The sequence below is a fragment of the Opisthocomus hoazin genome, chromosome 22 (genome assembly GCF_030867145.1).
Source record: "Opisthocomus hoazin isolate bOpiHoa1 chromosome 22, bOpiHoa1.hap1, whole genome shotgun sequence".
NCBI lineage: Eukaryota > Metazoa > Chordata > Aves > Opisthocomiformes > Opisthocomidae > Opisthocomus > Opisthocomus hoazin.
Window position 1 is genome coordinate 1743643 of NC_134435.1, and position 18367 is coordinate 1762009.

The 18367-nt window shown below is 49.1% G+C and overlaps 1 protein-coding gene across 4 annotated transcripts in view; it reads left to right on the forward strand.

Annotated features, from left to right (window-relative positions):
* Positions 1 to 2263: 2263 nt before the first annotated feature.
* The window catches only part of SHROOM1 (shroom family member 1), a 38649-nt gene continuing 22545 nt past the window's right edge, over positions 2264 to 18367 (forward strand). The window contains exons 1-2 of one of the 4 annotated variants that reach the window (XM_075441700.1): positions 17967 to 18117; positions 18208 to 18334. The gene's annotated coding sequence lies outside the window, so the exon portion shown is untranslated. Of the gene's footprint in view, positions 2327 to 2876; positions 2945 to 17966; positions 18118 to 18182; positions 18335 to 18367 lie in introns of those variants that run through there. The other 3 variants (XM_075441703.1, XM_075441702.1, XM_075441701.1) reach the window with 3 other exon arrangements.

The window sequence follows — 18367 nt, forward strand, 5'->3', positions numbered from 1 at the left end:
TTAGTTCTGCTATATAGAGTTTCCAGATTTATGAAAATAAATTCTAGATTTATGGAAGTATCATGTTACTAAACATTTTAATATCTCATGCATTCTGTGTTGGATTAGGGTATTCTGACCAAAAGTGAAACTCATCTCTGGTTTATTGTACTGTTTATATGTCAATAAAAATAAGTAACTCTTTCGAGTGTTACAAAATATTAGCTGAGGGATGAAACAGCTTGGTCTGAGTATGGAGTTCACAAAGCGATAAAGGTGAGTATCCTGACTTCTCAGGGGAAGCCGAGGAAGGTGGTGCTGAGCTGGCCTCGGGGTGCAGTGCGGAGGCCCTGCTGCGGGTCCCCGAGGCGTGTTACCTGCCTGCTGTCACCGGGCACTGCTGGCAGCTGGCGGCGTGGCAGCACGGGGCAGAAGTGACCTTGCGGACGCGGTGTATGGCTGGAATTAATACATGTTCTTGGCAGGGTAATCAGTTAGCTGGTTTGTTTAGTACACGAGTTTAGTGGCTTAATAGGCGGCAGTGTGAGAAAAGTTTTACTTCATCCTGTTGTGAAAACGAAAGATTAGCAGGGAGCAGCGTGACGGCCTCGCTCAGCCGCTGAGCGTGAGCCCCGCTCGTCCTCCGCTGCTGGTGGCTGGCTGGATGCTGGGGTGGTGCCTCCGGCAAACCCCCCCAGCTTCACTGGCGTGAGGGTACGTGCTGCTGGAGGGCTTCCTTAGAGCTCTTCTGTCTCGAGGGCTTGCTTCACAGCTCCCTCACACCTTACTTTTCATCTTACGTGCGATGGTTGGGGAAGAATGTAGATATTCACTGCCAAAGTGTGGTGCTCACAATTTCACCTGCTAAGCAAATATCATGTGAAAAACTAGTAGGTTTCTCCTCATTGTAATCAGATATTCTTTAAAAAAATAATGAGAGTGCCTTCTCTGAAAAGAGACAACAGCTGCAGAAAAGAGCTGCTGTCGGTGGCAGAGCAAGGCTCCCGGGGGGCCCTTCAGCAGAGGGACCCCTCCATTTGTGGTATTTCATCTGGTAGGCGTGTAGCAAAAATACAGAAGCTAAGGTTTGGTATGCACCACCTGCAAAGAGCACAATCGGTGACCCTGACTTTATTTCACACAGGTCTTTGAAAAGCCTTTATAGGGAGTTTTGTGCACGGTTACAAATATGACTGCCCGCGTGGAACTTGGACAAGATAGTTTTTTAATATAGTTTAGTTTTTATGAAAATCAGACTCCTGAAGTTAATGATCAGAGCTGCCCTTTGTTTGCTCGTGCGGTTTCTGCTGCTGGGCGGTGCTGTACACCTACCCATTAACGTGGCGTTGAGGCCCAGTTTCACACAGAATCACAGAATCACAGAATAGTAGGGGTTGGAAGGGACCTCTGTGGGTCATCTAGTCCAACCCTCCTGCCGAAGCAGGGTCGCCTACAGTAGGCTGTAGAGGACCTTGTCCAGGCAGAGAAGGAGACTCCACAGCCTCCCTGGGCAGCCTGGGCCAGGGCTCCGTCACCCTCAGAGGGAAGAAGTTCTTCCTCATGTTCAGACGGAACTTCCTGTGCCTCAGTTTATGCCCATTGCCCCTTGTCCTGTCACTGGGCACCACTGGAAAGAGCTTGGCCCCATCCTCCTGACACCCACCCTTCAGATATTTGTAAGCATTTATAAGGTCCCCTCGCAGCCTTCTCTTCTCCAGGCTGAACAAGCCCAGTTCCCTCAACCTCTCCTCGTAGGGGAGATGCTCCAGTCCCCTCACCATCCTCGTAGCCCTCCGCTGGACTCTCCGTCCAGCCTGAGGGATGCTGCTGTCTGGGGTGGGTCTGCTGGGGTGGCTGTCACCCCGTCGGTCAGTCTGCTGGGGTGGCTGTCACCCCGTCTATCGGTCTGCCGGGGTGGCTGTCACCCCGTCCGTTGGTCGGTCGCTGAGTGACCCCTTCCCAGCCCCACGCCCCACGCGAAGCCGTGGGGCAGCCCGGGAGGTGCTCTTTGGTGGAGGCAGGAGGTTGGAGGTAGCGACCTGCTGCTTTCGAGGGCTTCTTGCTGTTCGCTTAATTTATGCGTAACGCGATAGCTCTACAACCCGAGAGTCAGGTACGGTTTAGGCCGTAGGTTTCTGGAAATATTCAGTGAAAACATGTAAATGGGTAGGTGGGACTTGGTTGGGTTTTTGTTTGCTAAGCTTGTCGTTAACACTTGCAGCTTTCCCGGTGTGTTTTCCTGCCTGGCAAGCTCCTGTTCACAAGCTGGAGAGCAGAGAAAGCCCTGAAGAAATGGCGAGCCTGCTGCTGTCACCTCAAGGCTCACCGCAGACCGCAGACCGGGCAGGTAAGCTGCTGTATACCCCAAGTGATTTGGTTTTTTCCCCCCAGAAATGTTTTTATTGCTCCTAAATAAAACAGCAGTTCTGGCCATCCTTGGAGCATCTCTGCCGTCGGGTTCAGCTGGGGCTGTCAGGAGCTGGGAAACTTCTTCATTTTGCTGGGGTCTTATTTTATGTTACTCTCAGATATGGTTATGATGCGGGTCCTGATGGCACCCTCAGTGACAAAAACGCTAAATTCTAATTTAGCTTCTGAAAATCGCAGGGAAGCCAGTCCCGGAATTCTGTTCCTTCCCAGTCTCTCCACTCCCACGCTCCGCACAGGGCCACGCTCCCGGTGCGCGGCTGCCCGGTGGGTCTGCGGGTGGGCTCGGTGACGTGCGGGGTCTCTTCCAGCCCGGGGGACTCCGGGGGGGCTGCAGGGAGCGGGGCTGCGGGGTTCCCGTCCCTCGCAGGCACGCTGCTCCCCGGCCCCGCAGCTCCCGGTGCGTTACCCTGACCCCACCTCCCTGCCTGCCCCTGGGCAGGGCCCTGCCCGCTGCCTGCCCCCGCCACCCGGGAGCGGGACGGGGCGGGGCGGGAGCGGTGCGGAGCGGCCCCGTGTGCGGGTGCTCGCCGTGACGGTCCGTGCCGTGGAAATTACACTGATTGGGGCTAATGAGCGCAGCCGGGCGCGCCCGTCGGGAAGGGTTCGACTCCGGGGCGGGGGGAAGGGGTCAGAGATGGGGGGGGGGGGGGGGGGGGAGTTCACCGGGGTGGATGGGGTCGGGAATGTCGGAGGGGGGGGTTCGCCGGGGTCGGGAATGTCGGGGGGGAGGGAGGTTTGGCCGGGGTGGATGATGGGGTCGGATGGGGTCGGGGATGCCGGGGGTGTTCGCCAGGGTCGGGGGTTCACCGAGATCGGGGACGGGGATGCCGGGGGGGGGGGGTGTTCGCCGGGGGCGGGGGTAGCGGGGCGGGGGTGCTCCAGCACAGCCGTTGCAAGTCCCGAGGGCCCCGAGGCTGCTGGTTCGCCCCGGCCGAGGGGCTGCGGGGGCCGGAGCGGGGGGTGGGCTGGCGGGGGGGGGGGGGGGGGGTCGCTGCCCGGTAACGTGCCGCCGTCTGCTAAGAGCAGAGGAGTTTCTTTAAAGTTTATTTTATCTGACCCGGCACTATTTCAGTGGTAAAAAGCATTCCTGCATAGTTCAGAACATGTGGAATTACAGCAGGAAAGCGGTTTTGATGTGTAACAATGTGGCTTATTTATGCTGTCTTCAGCGGGAGGGTTTGAAATCTTTCTGTGAAAGACCTGAGCTACATAATTATTTCCTGCAAAAATCACAGGGGCAGTAATTGCCTGGACCCTTCTTTTCCTGTTGTGCAGGGAGCTGTTAATAGGATTCTTCTCTCGGAAAGAAAGGTCTCCTTAGCAGCATTTAATGTCGAGAATGAAGCGCTGTCAGGTAGAAACGGGATGTATTTCAGTGAAGAAGTGTGTTCTAAAGAACTCGGAGCTTAACTCTGGAGTGTTCAGTGTTTTGCAAAGTATTCATGGAGTGATGTATTTAAAAAGTAGAAACATCCCCAAATGGTATGCACTTCAGTGTGAAAATTAATGAGACAATATTAAAGTTGAAACTTGAAAAATGATTTGAGTGTGCATTTACAAAATAGAAATCCAGGTTGAATAAACAGGGGAGCTGACAGAAAGAAAAGTATTTTCCCGCTTGGGGCGGGGGGGAATCACGTACGATTTTCCAGCCATTTCCAAATAATGGTGAGAGAATATGCAAATGTATGTATTTATGAATTTGCCTGAGAGAGTTTTTGTACGCTCTGATGCTGTCTCTTGTTTGGCCGTACTTAGCGTGAAGGTGCGAGTCCAAACGCGCCAGGGGCCGGGTTCGTGCTGGCGGGGCTGTTCACGCCGGCCGGGGTCCCGCTGGCTGCCTCTGCGGTGCCGGGCGAGCTGTGGAAACTGCAAACCACGTCCCAGCATCCAGGGAAAGCAACTTGGGCGCGTGGGCTGCGAGGGGCTGGGCAGGGTGACGGGGGGGCCCCGCCAGCGTCGCCTGTCCCCGGACCCAGCCTCGGGGTCTCCGGCTCTGGCGCGGAGCCGAAGGATGAGGGACGGTAGCTCTACGCGCTGCCAGGTGCTCAGTGCGCTCAATCCTAACGCACTCACGTCCTCATTCTGACTTTGCCAGTGTTTTTCAGCTGAGAATTTGCATTCTGGTTGTTTGCTTCGCCCAGAATTTTGGGAAAACGTGGACAAAATGAATCCTGTATTTCTAAGGAGAAGCTGAGGGGTAGGGGGAAAGGATGTCTTGCCTATTTCCAATACTTATGACTTGTCACTGAACAACTTTTGTTTCCCACGCTTTGGAGAGGGGAACTCAATTTTGTTTTGCATGAATTTACATCAGGGTTGTGCTTTTTGTTGTTCTCTCCAAAGACCTGCCCAAGTCTGGCCAGCTAAGAAGTTTCTGAAAAATGCACATGCTTTGATTTTTTTGTTTGTTTGTTTAGTAAGTTAAAAGTCTGGAGTTTCTGTCCTCAGCATACTGGAATCTCCAAGAGCTTCCAGCCATGGCTGGGCTGACTGTGCCAGTCCCAAACTGTGAATGAAGATGCTGCCTTTGACCTGTGGCTTCAGGTGATGAAGCCAGATTGTCCCCAGCATGGCTGGTTCCAGTGGGCCAGTCTGGGGCTGAGAGCTGGCGCTGGCTGAGCCGGCTGTGCTGACTTGGCGGGAGACTTGCTGGCATAAAACAGTGAAAATGGATTTGTAAATTAATTGAAGGGTGGGGCAGACACAGAAGTGGAGTAGGAGTTGTGTGAGTGTTCTTTTAACATATTGTGTATGTATGGAATTTTAATACAGAGTGAACAAAAAGCAAAGGAGAGAGGGGGGAAAAAGAACTAATCATGGTTAGTTTCCTTTGTTTATAATGTTTTTCTAATCTTAGTTATTTAAATGAAGCTTTAATTTCTTTAGAAGTTATTCGCAAAGGAAAAACCATCTTAGAAATACCATCGATGTCAAATTTGAATATATCTCATAAACTCTATGCTTTGAAAAATTCCCTCTAATTTCTGTTACCTGGGTTTTCAGCTTTTTGGTAGTGTGGTATCAGCTCGCTGTCTCTGCAGGTGTCATGCAGAACACTCCGGAGAGCCGAGTTCCCACTGCGCAGTGCTGGAAGTGTTGCCCGGGCGCAGGGCAGAGCGGATCTCAGTGCCCTGTGCTGGTGGCAGAGCCGTGTGCTCCCAGCCAAGGCGCTCCGCGTCCCCGCCACCACCCTGCTGCCTCCCCGCAGCGCTTCGGGCCCTTTTTGTCAGGGTGCCACTGGCACACTCAAACAGGAGAGGGCAAATGTAAGCTTGCTTTAAATAAGGGATATATTTATCACAAGGGTATGAAAGAGATTAATTGCTTCGGGTATTTCCTGCCCGTTTCTTTGGGTCTAATTTAGGTCTGATGCAAAACGGTAAAATCGATGTAAAGGTGCTATTTACTTTGGTCGGCCTTGAAAAAAACCCAGCGTATTAAAGGATAGCAACAGAACTTTGCATTATTATGTCAAATTATATAGATCTTTAAGAGTGAATAAATGTATTGAAGTGTTCCATGAGTAATCTGACAAGTGCAGTTTCTGGTGGCCTACAAGATCCTTCACTGTCAGGAGGGTGATGATTTCATGGCTCAAAGTGTTTTTAGTTTTTGGCACTGAATACATGGCGTGAGGATGAATGTCTGACAGCGTGACCTGGAAGCGCAGTCGGTTACAGCAGCGCTGAGGACGATGCTCCCGCCGGTTCAGGGGGTTCCTGTTCCTGTCGCTGAACAGTGCCCGTCAAGCCAGAACGGGAACCAGGCGTTTAGAAAATGATGCCCAGATACGGTCCTGTGCATCATCACCAGTGACACGGAATTTACATTTTTTGCTCTGTGTGCATGGATGGGTGCAGACTAAATGTCTCGGAAGGAGATTTGTGATCATTTCATATGGAAATTAACAGAGTGCCTGTACTTGCTCTCATAGATATGCATCGCTCTGTAAGTACAAGCGCAGCCTGCCTTCCTGCCCGGGCAGGGCTGGTTCGGGGAGGTGCTGGGTGCGGGGTAGAACAAGTGCTCCTTGTGCCTCGCGCCTGTTCAGGTGACCTGCCTGCTAGCTTGGGGATCTCCCGGGACCCTTTTGCTGTCCCCAAATGCTGCTCGCAGCTGACACTGAGAGAACTCACCGAACAATGAGGGGTGACAGAAGGTGGTCCAAGAATGAAATCTTTGAAACTTGGCAAATCTGCGTACAATGAATGGAGTGCGTAAAATGTGCAAAGTGAATGAATGTAAATGATCAAATGAACTGATCGTGAGCAACTGTAGGTTGACTCCTTCAAAACATGGACTTGTCAACGACAGGCAAGGTCACATCGAAGTTAAGCCAGCCAGATGCGTTCTCCTTCCTCTCTGTGCTTTCCAGCTCACCCTCTTTGGTAAGGCGTTTTATTTGCCTTTTTTCCTGTCTTCTGTGACGTGACCAGCTTCCATCAGCTTAGAACAGAAACGGTTCTAAGGCTGCTTTAACCAGCCCTTTAAGGCCTCGGACAGTCCGAGGCCCTGTCATTGACTCTGCTTTCTAAGCCGTGCTTGCGCTGTTCTGGGTGAGCCCTTGCGCTGTGGCGGTATTTTCGTTAATGACCACGATGACCAGCTTGGTTTCGGCTTTTTGAACTAAAACTCGAGCCTACTGAGCAAGCATGCTCTTCCTTCTCACTGAGCCAAGAATACTTAATATTCCCTTGTTTTTCTTAGCTTGGTTTTATTTTGTATCTTGGGCTTTGAGATTTTGTCTGTTTCTCTTTTTGCCTGAACAGCCCCTGTTCTCCTGCCGGCTCTTGCTGCCTCTGCCTGCCTGGGCTGCAACTCTTCCTTGTCACTCTCTCACTGCCGAGCCCCAGTCTTTTGCCAAACAAGTCCAAACTCATCTAGTTTCCCATCTGATCTTTGTCTTCCTCTTCATCCTCCTCCAAATCAGCATTTCTGTTTTGGGAGGGTTTTCGGTGCCCCCAAGTTAATGTCCTTTACTGGCTCCTATTTCAAACCTCCTTGCTAGGGCAGCCTTAGCCATCATTTTCCCTCTGGCCTACCAGCCCACCCTCAACACACTTTTACTCTACTGTGTTCCTCCTGATTCTAACTCTTCTCTGAAGCTGGTGATGCCTTTGCTCCACCCGACTGTGATCCAAGCAGAGAGAAATGGGAGCACAGCTGAAAGGTGCTCTGGTTTCACGAGCTGCGGATGATGCTGGGCTGACAAAAGAAATTCCAGGAATAGCCTTGTAAGCAGTGGATTGACTGCATGGAAGCTTTAATACATCAGCTCTCTACTGAATTCATGCAAAGTGGTTGTTCAGGGATTTAAATTCAGTCCCAAATGTAGATTACTTAGATTTCACGGATAAATCAAAACCAAGTACTTGGTGCAATGGCTGTTGCTTGCCAGGTTTGTAGCCTGCGCTCTGAAGGACGGGTGCTAGTGTTTCATAAAGGATTGTCAGAATTTTTTTTAACCTTGAGAAGACAATGTATTATCCTGAGATTTGTTCTTAAGCAGCTGGAACACTTCACCTGGCAATTTAAAAAAAGGAACACGCAAACCCCAGGAACATATCTCCAGCTGGAATATTCCAGTCAAATGGATAAACATTTGTCAGAATGAGCGCCTGTAGCAGGAAACTGAAGCAGTGCTGATGTGCACAGGACCTTTCTAGAATACACAAACCTGTCTGTCTGTCATCCCCAATAAGAAATGACACCTCTCCTCTTTGGGAGTTTGTTCTTGGGGCAGCATTCCATGCGTGGAGCTGTATAAGATTATTTCTTGTATCATGGCCTTTTCTGCACCTGTCGCTGTTGCTATACAGGCTTCTGGCTTCAAGAACAAGGAAGGGATATGATCAGAATTTGAAAATAATAGATTTTTGCTGTTCATCTGTCCAGGAGTAATTATGCATTGGGCTGTCCACTGAGCCTGTATCTAATAAGATTTCAGTCCTGGCTTGAAGTAAATGTCTCTTGTTAGTTATTTTTCATGATAATAAATAATCAGCAAGGGTGTTTTTTTTTGTTTTGCTGAAAAAAGTTACTAATAAGTTAAAAAACTAAGAAGTAAAAAAAAAAAGTTACAAAGAAGTATTTAAAATTGTCTAGAAACTTTCCATGAGCTGTAAAACAAATGGTTTATATAGTAAATATACTCGTTGAGCTGAGTTTTGTGATAATCTGAGAGCCTGTAAAATGTAAAGGTTTGCCCCAAAGGCTTGTCGTACTTCTCTAACTAATCACTGTAAAGCTCATCTCTGGGTTTTTACTGTTCTGTCTTTGATATGGTCACATCATGTTGCATAGTTCTTGCTGAAGCTGAATTTTCTGGTATCTAAAATATCACAAGCCATTTTTACAGGACCATTTGTGGAAGAGTCAAGAATGACTTGACTTCATATCGTGTATTGAGAAATCCAAGTGTTAGCAAAGTAATGCTGCTGGTGTGTTACTGGCGCTATCGAAATCGTCCCGAGGACTGCCCAGTGTCTCTGTTCTCCAGACTGCCCTGTTCAGCTCTTCACCCAGTCAAACCTTTTAAGGGAACGATATTCCCAGTACCCCAAGGTCTGATTGAGGAGATTTATGCAAGTCCTAGAATGTGGTGCCCACCCAGCTTTGGCACGCTCCGAACAGCAGCGATGCGATGCCCTGGCATCTCGGAGAGCTGAAACTCGCTGCTCCCTCGAATGCTGACCATGAATCTCGAGCAGAAGCGGCGTGGCTTGCGTCAGGAATGTTTGGTTCGTCGAGGCTGGAAGGAGGTCATCTGTGCTGATGCCTCATGACGGCCGTACGCACAGATTCTGCATTGCTGAGGGATTTATGCATCCAAGGGTCCTTCCAGCTAAGATCCAAGGAGCTCATACCATTTGTATTTTTGTCTAATCCCAGCGTAGCGTGGTCTTTCTGCTTGCGGCAAGTGTGGGCTTTGCACCTGTCCCTGCCTCCCTCCTTTTATTCCTTCGCCCATCCCAGCTGCTGAAGGCCATTTGTAGAAGAAGCTCTAAGATGCTTTAATTGTGAGATTGTAGGGGTAAGAGTGTGTCTGCTGCTTTAGCTACCTCCAGCGCTGCTAGCAGGCCTCAGCAGGTGTTAACCACACAAGAAAGTGTCCTGCTTTTGGGTGCGTTTTGCAGCCCTTGCCGGGTTACAGGCTGTCCAGTTATGCTGCTGACCATATCCACAGCTTGGTGGTTCTTTGATGGTTTTGCATGTCCTGAATACCTTGTTTAATTTCAGGTAGCATTAGAACGCTGGTTTTGGCACAAAACAAAAGCTTGTACTTTAAAGTTTTTTATAGACAAGCTGAAAAAGTGATTTTGATATGAACTGAAGCAATTCTTACTTAACCGATTCAGCTGTCAAACTGAAAATATCTGTGATGGGACAATGCCAGAAAGCTGTTCCTGGCAGATCTTAGCTGGCAAGCTTCACGTCTCTAATGCTTCTACCGATGTGAAATTTTGAGTTCCCAGTCCCAATCTCATATGAATTCCCTGCAAACCTTTGACTGAAGTAAGGTGTTTAACTGGGGAATCTGACTTTCTCCATAAGCAGCACACGTTCCTCAGGAAGCTCAGCTACTGCTTCTGCCATGTGGCGTTTTCCAGCGAGGGCTGAGGAGCCCCACGCATCAGACAGATGCAGAACCATAACCAAGCTTAGAATTACACGGGTGAGAGCAACTCTGGGACGTGCCAGTCCTGCTTTGCCCTTCCTTTCGCACCAGCTGCTCTCCTTTTCCCCATGGCAGACCTCATGCACTAATGTGGAGGAGACGCTTAAATCCGTAGTAAGGCCCATGGTAAGTGGCGTGGTTTTTAGAATTGCTTCTGTGATATTTCAGAGGTGTCCAGGATGGCGTTTCAGGAGGGTCAGTAGATCCTCTGCTAGCGTACTAGTGGAATATGAGCTTGCACGTGTATTCTTGGGGCTCTTGGGCTTAAGGATCAGAGACTGCAACCTGATCTGACCTCTGAAAATGCACCCCCAAGCTTGCCTGTGTGTCATTATCTAACGCAGGAAATCTGGTCTAGTCAACAGAGCAGGGAACTGGAGAGGCGAAGACTTGTTCTCTTTCCACTTTTGCCATTACCTTACTGCAATGTAACTGTACTGAATGTGGCTAAATCACCGTACAGCCCAAATCTGTCCATGGAGTAGCTTCTGCCAGCTCTACAGCTGAGAAGTGTTGAGTTCAAAGCACCTTGATATATATTTATGTATATATTGCAAGTAATTTTGCCCTAATTATGTAAAACAGACCAGTAAAACAAGAAGGATTTGCTCATATTAAATAAAAAGGAAACCCTTTCCAAGTCAGTAGGGTGTATTAGCCAGCTGTCAGTCATTAGATGAGACTAACAGAATTCCATGTTGTGTACCTAGGAAAATTGCTTCTTTTAATGCATAAAATCAGGTTAAAAAAAGCAGAGATCAGTTGTAGCATCTTGTGTATCCACTTACGGGAATTTCCACAACAGACACCTTCTGTGCTTCCTGGTTTCTGTTAATAGCTTCTTACAACTTCACATGAAAACCATCTGCAGACTTGTTCCTGAGCTTGTTCCGTGGTGCAAACTCTCACTAAAGCTGTTGTGCGATTTCCATTGTGCATAGCTTGCAGAGTAAGGTCCTTATTAGCAGAAAAGCTTCCTAGAAAAGAAAATGTATGCTTCCTAAAATATTAATCTTGCATGTAAAATGGCTTTATATATTATCCTGTCATCCCAATGCCTTCTGAAGTTCAGGGAGACTCCAGAATTTAGATGATGAACTGGCGTTTCCAGACTGCTGGCCAAATGAAAGCGTACCGAATGTGAAGTTCTGTGATTAATGAGCCAGGTTTGCTTGGAGACCTCTGACACTCTTTTTAGTGTTTGATTATTAGAAGAATACTGCCTTTACTTGTGAAAATATGTGCGCTCAGGTTGCGTTGTGAGACAGACTGGGATTTTCAAAAGCTACATTGAAGAGACATGAGTTCAGATCCTCCTGGTTTTATCCATTTATAAGCTCCACTGCAGTAAACAAAAGCGTACGAGAAAGAAATACCCATCATCAGTCATTACTCGGAACTGTGCGTAATGCCCAGACCTTCGTGTTCGGTATCGCTGCGGACCCTGTGTCATTTTTCCCTTCAAAACACCGCACACTGCTGGAGCAAGCTGCTGGCAGGGCCCGTGCCTTCCATCGCTGTGTGTCGGTGTATCTGGGAGCGTGGCAGAGCTGGCCCACTCCGTATCTGGAACGTCATCGCGTAATGCTCCTTTGCTTTATGGCATCTGATGGCGACGTTATTTATTTAGCCTCCCCGTAACAAAGGCACCGTTGTATTTGAGAGCTGTGAGAGAAAGCAGAGAGCCTGCCGCTGCCTTGCCGTGTAACTGGATCGACATACCACCAGAAGCCCTCGTTATTTATTTATTTGTCTAAGTGCGGGAGGAGCGGAGCACACGCCTGGTGACGGTGGCAGGCAGCAGCTGGCGGTTCTGCTCTCGGCCAGACCCGTGTCCCAGGGGAGCCATAATGTCCCTCTCCTCTTACTTCTCTCACACTTTACAACGCTTGAAAGATAAACAACGAGATCACCATTTCCTTGGGAGCTGTGTATTCGCATCCTGCACTGCTCTTTAATACTTAGCTACAAGTGTGATTCCTGAACGATTTTTTAAAGTGTAGTGACAAGTGTCATTTAAATTCTAGTTTTATAGTTATCTGTGGAAAAAGAAAGCCTACGACTTCTGACGAGTGACACATTGCTGAAACAGAACGCCCTGTTTTTTGAATGCCCTTTCATTTAATCAGTAGAAAGAAAGAGTTTTCCCTTTGGTTTGAGTGGAATCAGTGTCAGGCTTAGAGCGGATTTGCGGTAAGTCTCTCCTGGCAGAGTTCTGGATACACATTTGTGTCTCAGGTACTGCACGGCCGAGGTCACCCCTCTGTGCTTAGCTCCGGGGACCACAGAGTGGCAGGACAGGCCCCAGTGCTTTTTGTATTTTGCTCCCAGACTCCTTTTTATACCGAGGGAAGCTCGGCACAGCACTAGCGCTGTGAGGGGACGGGGGATGAGTTTCTGTGTCACAGCCTGAGCTGCTGGGATGGCTCCGTCCTGCCCAGTAGCGTGCTCCTTTCCCCTCCCCTGGCACTGGCTCAAGGTTTGCCCAGTTCCTCTTCAGCTCAATAAACCAGCAGAAGAAAACGAAGTACAAACCCTAAACGGCTTCTGCCAGATTAGCAAACTGAATCAACCAACAAAGAGTGCAGCAAGCACTAGAGCTGCAGTGAGGTGGGGACAGGCCAGTGTCGGGGACAGGGAAGAAAGGAATGGGAGGAGAAGGGGGGAAGGCAATCTCTCCCCCGTCAGCAGCAGCATTGGCTCAGCTGTTTTTCCATTTAAATGGTTTGAGCCCATTTCACTCTGGGGCCCAGGGGTCACTGGGAATCTGTGAGCCACACAAAAAGAAGTTCAGCTGGCTTGAGAAACTCTATTAAACAGTAAAATTAAAACCACTTATCCAGGCTGGTACAGCCCCTCGATTCAGACATGAAAATGTCCCAGTGTTGTGTGAGATGGTATTCTCTAAAGATTTTTTGGTGGGTTCAAAGAGCTCTGACGCTGGTGGTATAGCATTTAAATGTGCTTACAGCATGGCTTCAGCTGGAAACCTTGTTTGGCTAAATACTGTTTTACTTTTCTAATGAGGCTTCCAGATATGACTCAGTTGTTCTCACCTAATGATCTACCAGTATATATTGTACCAGTGAGAAATCCTGTAACCTTACTGGTTCCAAGCTCCCGCTGAAGATTTAGGTGAGTAAAGGCGTGGCTGTGCTATTTGGCAGCAATACCCGTTTCAGGTAATTCTCATCAGCTGGGCTTTCCCCAGCGCACCGCTGCCTGTTTCTGCTCCGCACCGCAGCAGAAAACCCTGCTCCCTGCAGCTGCTGTTACTGCTGTGCCTTGGCACGCCAGCCTCGAAAGGGGCACGGGCAGAGGAAGCGCTGGTGAGTTGCCTTGGCTGTAGGATGTTTTGTGTCGTGTCGGGGACTGAAGGAACGCGGGGACCTGTCTTTGATCTGCCATACATCTGTATGATTTAGAGCAATGGTAGGGGCTTTGTGTTACCTTTCTTCTATAAACTATTACCAAACAATTAATAATAGGAAATGCTAAAAAATACTGATTATGTTTGCTGTCTTGTCATGCAGAAGGGTTAATTCCTGTAGGAATTATTGGATTCTAGTGAAAAAGTAATGGATGTGTGTCTGCAATAACACTGTGTGAGTCCTCTGCCCTGCTAACTAGTTTGGTTACTAGGTAGGGCAGCCGCGTCTGTGAAGTCTGGGACTGAGGAGATCTCTCAGGGATATTGTTTTATCTGTTAGGCTGCTGTTACGTGGATGAGTTTGGTGGCTAAAACCCAGGATTTTTATTTTCACTTTATATCTGCGCCCCCAATGACCTAGTTTTTGAAGCCAAAGACTCCGAGCAGCCATCTGCACCCCAGCTGATGCCAAGTAATGAGAATAACACTGAAAGGCAGTAGCCCACGGGGCGCTGGGAGGGGTTTATGGGTAGCATTTACTGTTTGTGGTGCTTTCACTTGCCAACACGCAGTAAAAAAGGCTGGGAAGGCAGATGTGCGGGGAGCAGTGCTGTGGGGTGTGGGGGGCTGTGGTCAGCCCTGCCCATGGCTCTTTACCTGTGTGAGACGGCCGAGGTAGCACCAGGTAGCTGTGGTTTTTATTTTTATTTTATCTTGCTGCTTGAAGGGGCTTCTCTTGGCAACCAGTGACCAATTCAGTGTATTTGGGGCTGCCTGAAACACGACCGTCCTAGGCATGAGAAATTATTTTAATGTTGTGTTTATCTGATATCCCTACAGTCTGTAGATGTTTTCGTGACGTTGGTACTGTACAGCTGTTACTGGAAGTGCAGTGGCAGGACGCGAGATGCCGGTGAACGGCGAGCAGGCATCTCCCTTGGTTGCTGTTGATCGCTGGTGTTCTCTGTGTTTCATCCAGCGTGGTAGGTCCTTGCCTTCCGGAGCCGCACACAAGTGTGGAACACATCCTAGCGATGTGCAGGTTAAGCAGAAGACCCATAAAGCAGCGTTAAGAGGCAAGTTTTGGCCCACAATTCTAATTATTGCTTTTCTACTTCCAAGCAGTTTCGTGTAGCGACCGTGGCGACACTCAGAACTGAAGGGCATACTGATGGCAACCACTGACATCTTCATCATGAATATTACGAGCTTTTATGCATCTCTGAAAGCATTGGCTGCAAAAATGCAAAGATTCCCTGAAAGCCTTAGCTTTCAATTAAGAAATCTACCATGTATATTGGTATTTCTGGTTGTGAAGAGAAGTTTGAAAACAATGTAAATGGACTGTAAACATTTAGGAACCCAGGGACAGATAAAATGAACCTCAACTCTGTTGTTTTTCCAAAATCCTTGGATTGTTTTTATTCTTGGCCCTGTTTATTATTGTTACCAGGTAAGTTTATAGATAACAAACCTAGGGATGCTATTTCATGGCGTGTAGATCTCCTGAGAATACATTGATTGCTTCCTAATGGTGATGAATGACTGCCCAGTGTGCCTGTGTCTGACACCAGAGTAAGGTTTCTGCCTTGGTTCTGTCGTATTCCCTGATTCTAGTGTATTGGAGTGTTTTTAACTGCCAGGGGCAGCTGTAAATTCTCTCTTCTGGGATCCCTCAATCACGTCTCATGCAATCATTATTCATCATTAAACATATGATCGCCTTGAAGTCGGGGCAGGGCTGTGGTTAAGCCCCATCCCTCGGGAGCGTTCCCCTTGCTGTCCCTCCCGAGCAGCTCTCCTGCTCCATGGCGGAGTCTGAGGGCAGAGTGGAGAGCAGTTGTCCAGCCCAGATCTGCAGCACTTTGTGCAGTGGTGGGGGCAAGGTTTAATTGTGAATACTTGTAAGACATGGATTTACTGTGGCAGTTGGGGCCCTAAGGGAGCTCTAGCCCTGTCTCGTGTGCTTGTGGTTTCTGCAGGCGAGCGTGGCCGCACAGCCCTCCTCGGTGGTAATGCAGCTGAATCCACCTCGGAGCAATTTGCAACTGTGAGATACAAATCATTACAGCTGCAGACCATAAGATTTAATAACTTCTTTCCAAGGCAACTGGTTTATAACTTAAGAGGAGCATATGGAGGCAAGTGATTTATATTTTGAAATAATTTTATAATTAGTGAATGCTATTATTGTGGACATAGCACTGTGTGTAGTAAGCTACCGGTAGAACTGCCGCTGGTTCAGAGCTCCAGGCTGCGGGATGCTGTGCTGACAGCGCTGTCTTCTGAGGCTTTGCAAACTTGGGAGTCATTTCTCCGAGCTGCTGCTGACACTTTCCAGCCCCCAGAAGCTTTCAGCACCCTCAGGCTGAGAGGCAAGTCGTGTCTGTTTCTGAGAGTCTCGCGGTTTTTAGTGGATTTATCCTCACAGCAGCGGGGCAAGAGGAGCGTTGTTTATCCCTCGTTTACATACGAGAGGCGCTTCATTTACGGGCCCTGGAACTTGGGTGTCTGCACAGCTCTTGTCCAGAGCGGTCAGGAGGCAGAAGTGGGGCGCTGTGCTGTGTCCGGACACTACTTCAGTTTTGATGTGTTCAAATGTCTTAAAAAATCGCATTCTAAATAAGGGCCAAAGGTGACAGAGATCTGTGGCAGATCCCGGAGCCGAACCGAGCGCTCCGCAGTGGACAGCCTCGCTGCTGGGTTCGGCTGTGCCCGGGAGAGGCAGGAGTTCCTGCGTTAGCCCTCGGAGGCGTGGGGTGGGGGAACGACCGCCTTGGCTTTCTGTGGCTTTTTTTCTTTTTCCCTGTGGTGTGTTTGAACCTTATTATTCATGCAGGACTAAGGTCAGATTTCTGTCTGCCACGCTTCAACACACCAGTCGTCCAGACTGCACGGAACTTGGTGACAAGAGAGGCACAGAACCTCCTGCGCAGAGGAGGCACGGCCCGCGCCGCCAGCTCCGTCCCCGGACGAGAGCTCTGCCCGTGGCCTGGCAGGAGGAGTTGCTCAGGTTTGTCTTTGTCCTTCCAAGCTGGCATCACGCAGTGCAAGATTTTTTCTTTTTCCTTCTCATTTCTCGGACCATTGGAAGCGGTCCCCTCGCCTCCCGTTGCAGAACGCTTGATCAGATACCAAGTCACTGCTTTGTGAAAACAGCATTTAATGCAATGACTAAACACCGAGTTAGTTACTGAGTAACTTCCTGGGAGCCTTTCTCTGTACGCTGAGCCTTACTGAGCACATTACGTGCTGGTGGGGAAAAAGAATTTGGCTTAGAGGTGGCCTGTTTGTCTAGAGGATTTTGAAGAGGAGCCTGGATGGTTGCTTGCAGAAAAACCTCAAACAAGGGTTAAAGGACTCATCAGTGAGCTGTATTCCAGGGGCTCCTCACACACAGGAGATATGGAATTGAGATTTTCCCAACAAAACGATCCCTGTCCGCTTCTGCTGGGCAGCAAACCAGGGACGGATGCTGAACTCTCTGCGGTGGCTTCGGCACTGCCAGGCTGGAGAGGGTGGTGGAGCCAGGCAAGGTCAAGGGCTGAGTCTGCATCCCACCAAGAGTAGTCTGCTCCTTGCACCGGGTGAAAACAGAACGTGGCCACAAGCGAGCGGCTTGTTTTTGTAGGAAACGTGGAAGGAATCGCCAGCTTTCCCTTGAGAGATGATACATAAGAACAAATTGGAGAGCTGTTGCCTGCGTGGAATTATCCAGCTGGCAGCCTAGTTTGAGGGGAAAAAATAGTGGCATAAAATCGGCTTATTTTTTAAGCCCAGCTGGAAACTAGTGGGAATTCATCTTACCAGATGAGGATGTTATAAAATGTAGTATCAGGCTCCATCGTGTATATTTGGAGGCAGGAAGGAGTTTATTGCAGAGGCTAGAGTTGATTCAGAGTTGCACAAAATAGATGAAAGCCTCATTCTGTGTGCCTTCTGTGCTGGTTTGTGAACAAAATAGTTTTATTTTTTTTAAAACCTGCAGCATATAAAACATAGCTTCAGTGTTTCCTTGAACTGCATTGACTTTTATTGTACAACCCTTTTTCTCTCCCCCTCTGAAAGCAGTACGTAATTTTTTAAGAAAATCAAATCCAACTGCTTTGTTGGATTAAACCTAACTACTTTCAGTTGGATTTAATTTGCTTTTGTCTAGGATTGCTGCTCGGCTGCACAGAGCAGGGGCTTTTGGCCAGAGCGCTGTGACCCTGGGCTGGGGACAGCAAGTGTCGAGGTGGGGCGGAGGGACGGGTGCTCTGCTGGAGGTGCTGTCCCGGTAGGATGCGCAGGAGGGGAGCGCTGGGTTCGGGGGCCGAGGGCCTCCCCTGCTCCCTCCGCTGCGGCCTCGGCAGCATCTTCATGGAATTTTTCAGTTGTGCCCACGCGGGAGTCGTGGCTGCTGCCCAGCGACTGGGCAGCAAAAGCACCGTCGTTAATAATTGACTGGTGAGATAATGAAATAGCCGAGCCCGCTGTTTGCTTTTCTTCCTTTTCCACCGCCACTGTAACGCTGCGCACGGCGGAATGTGAGGAACCAAGGGGCAGTTTCCACCGCTGAGGCAGAGGGTTTGTGTCTGAGAGTCGCTTGTGCAGCTTTGATGTGCGTGCAGCTGCCCGCTGCCTCCGAGGCATCCCGGTCGCGTGGCGGGGCCAGGTGAGAGCTTGGGGAAATCGCCTCCACGCAGAACGAGTTGCATTGAAAACACGTTCTGATGTTTACGATTTCTTCTCCGCTGACTTTCAGAGCTTTTCTGCAGACATAGCTGGGATGTGGACCCCAAGCACTAGCTCCTGTTTTGTAAAGAGAAAACTGGAGGCAGAAAATCTGAGCTAGCTACGCTTACTGTGAATGTGCCTTCAGATCTCTAGAGGTAACTAAACCAAACACTCGGTGTGCGTGTGTG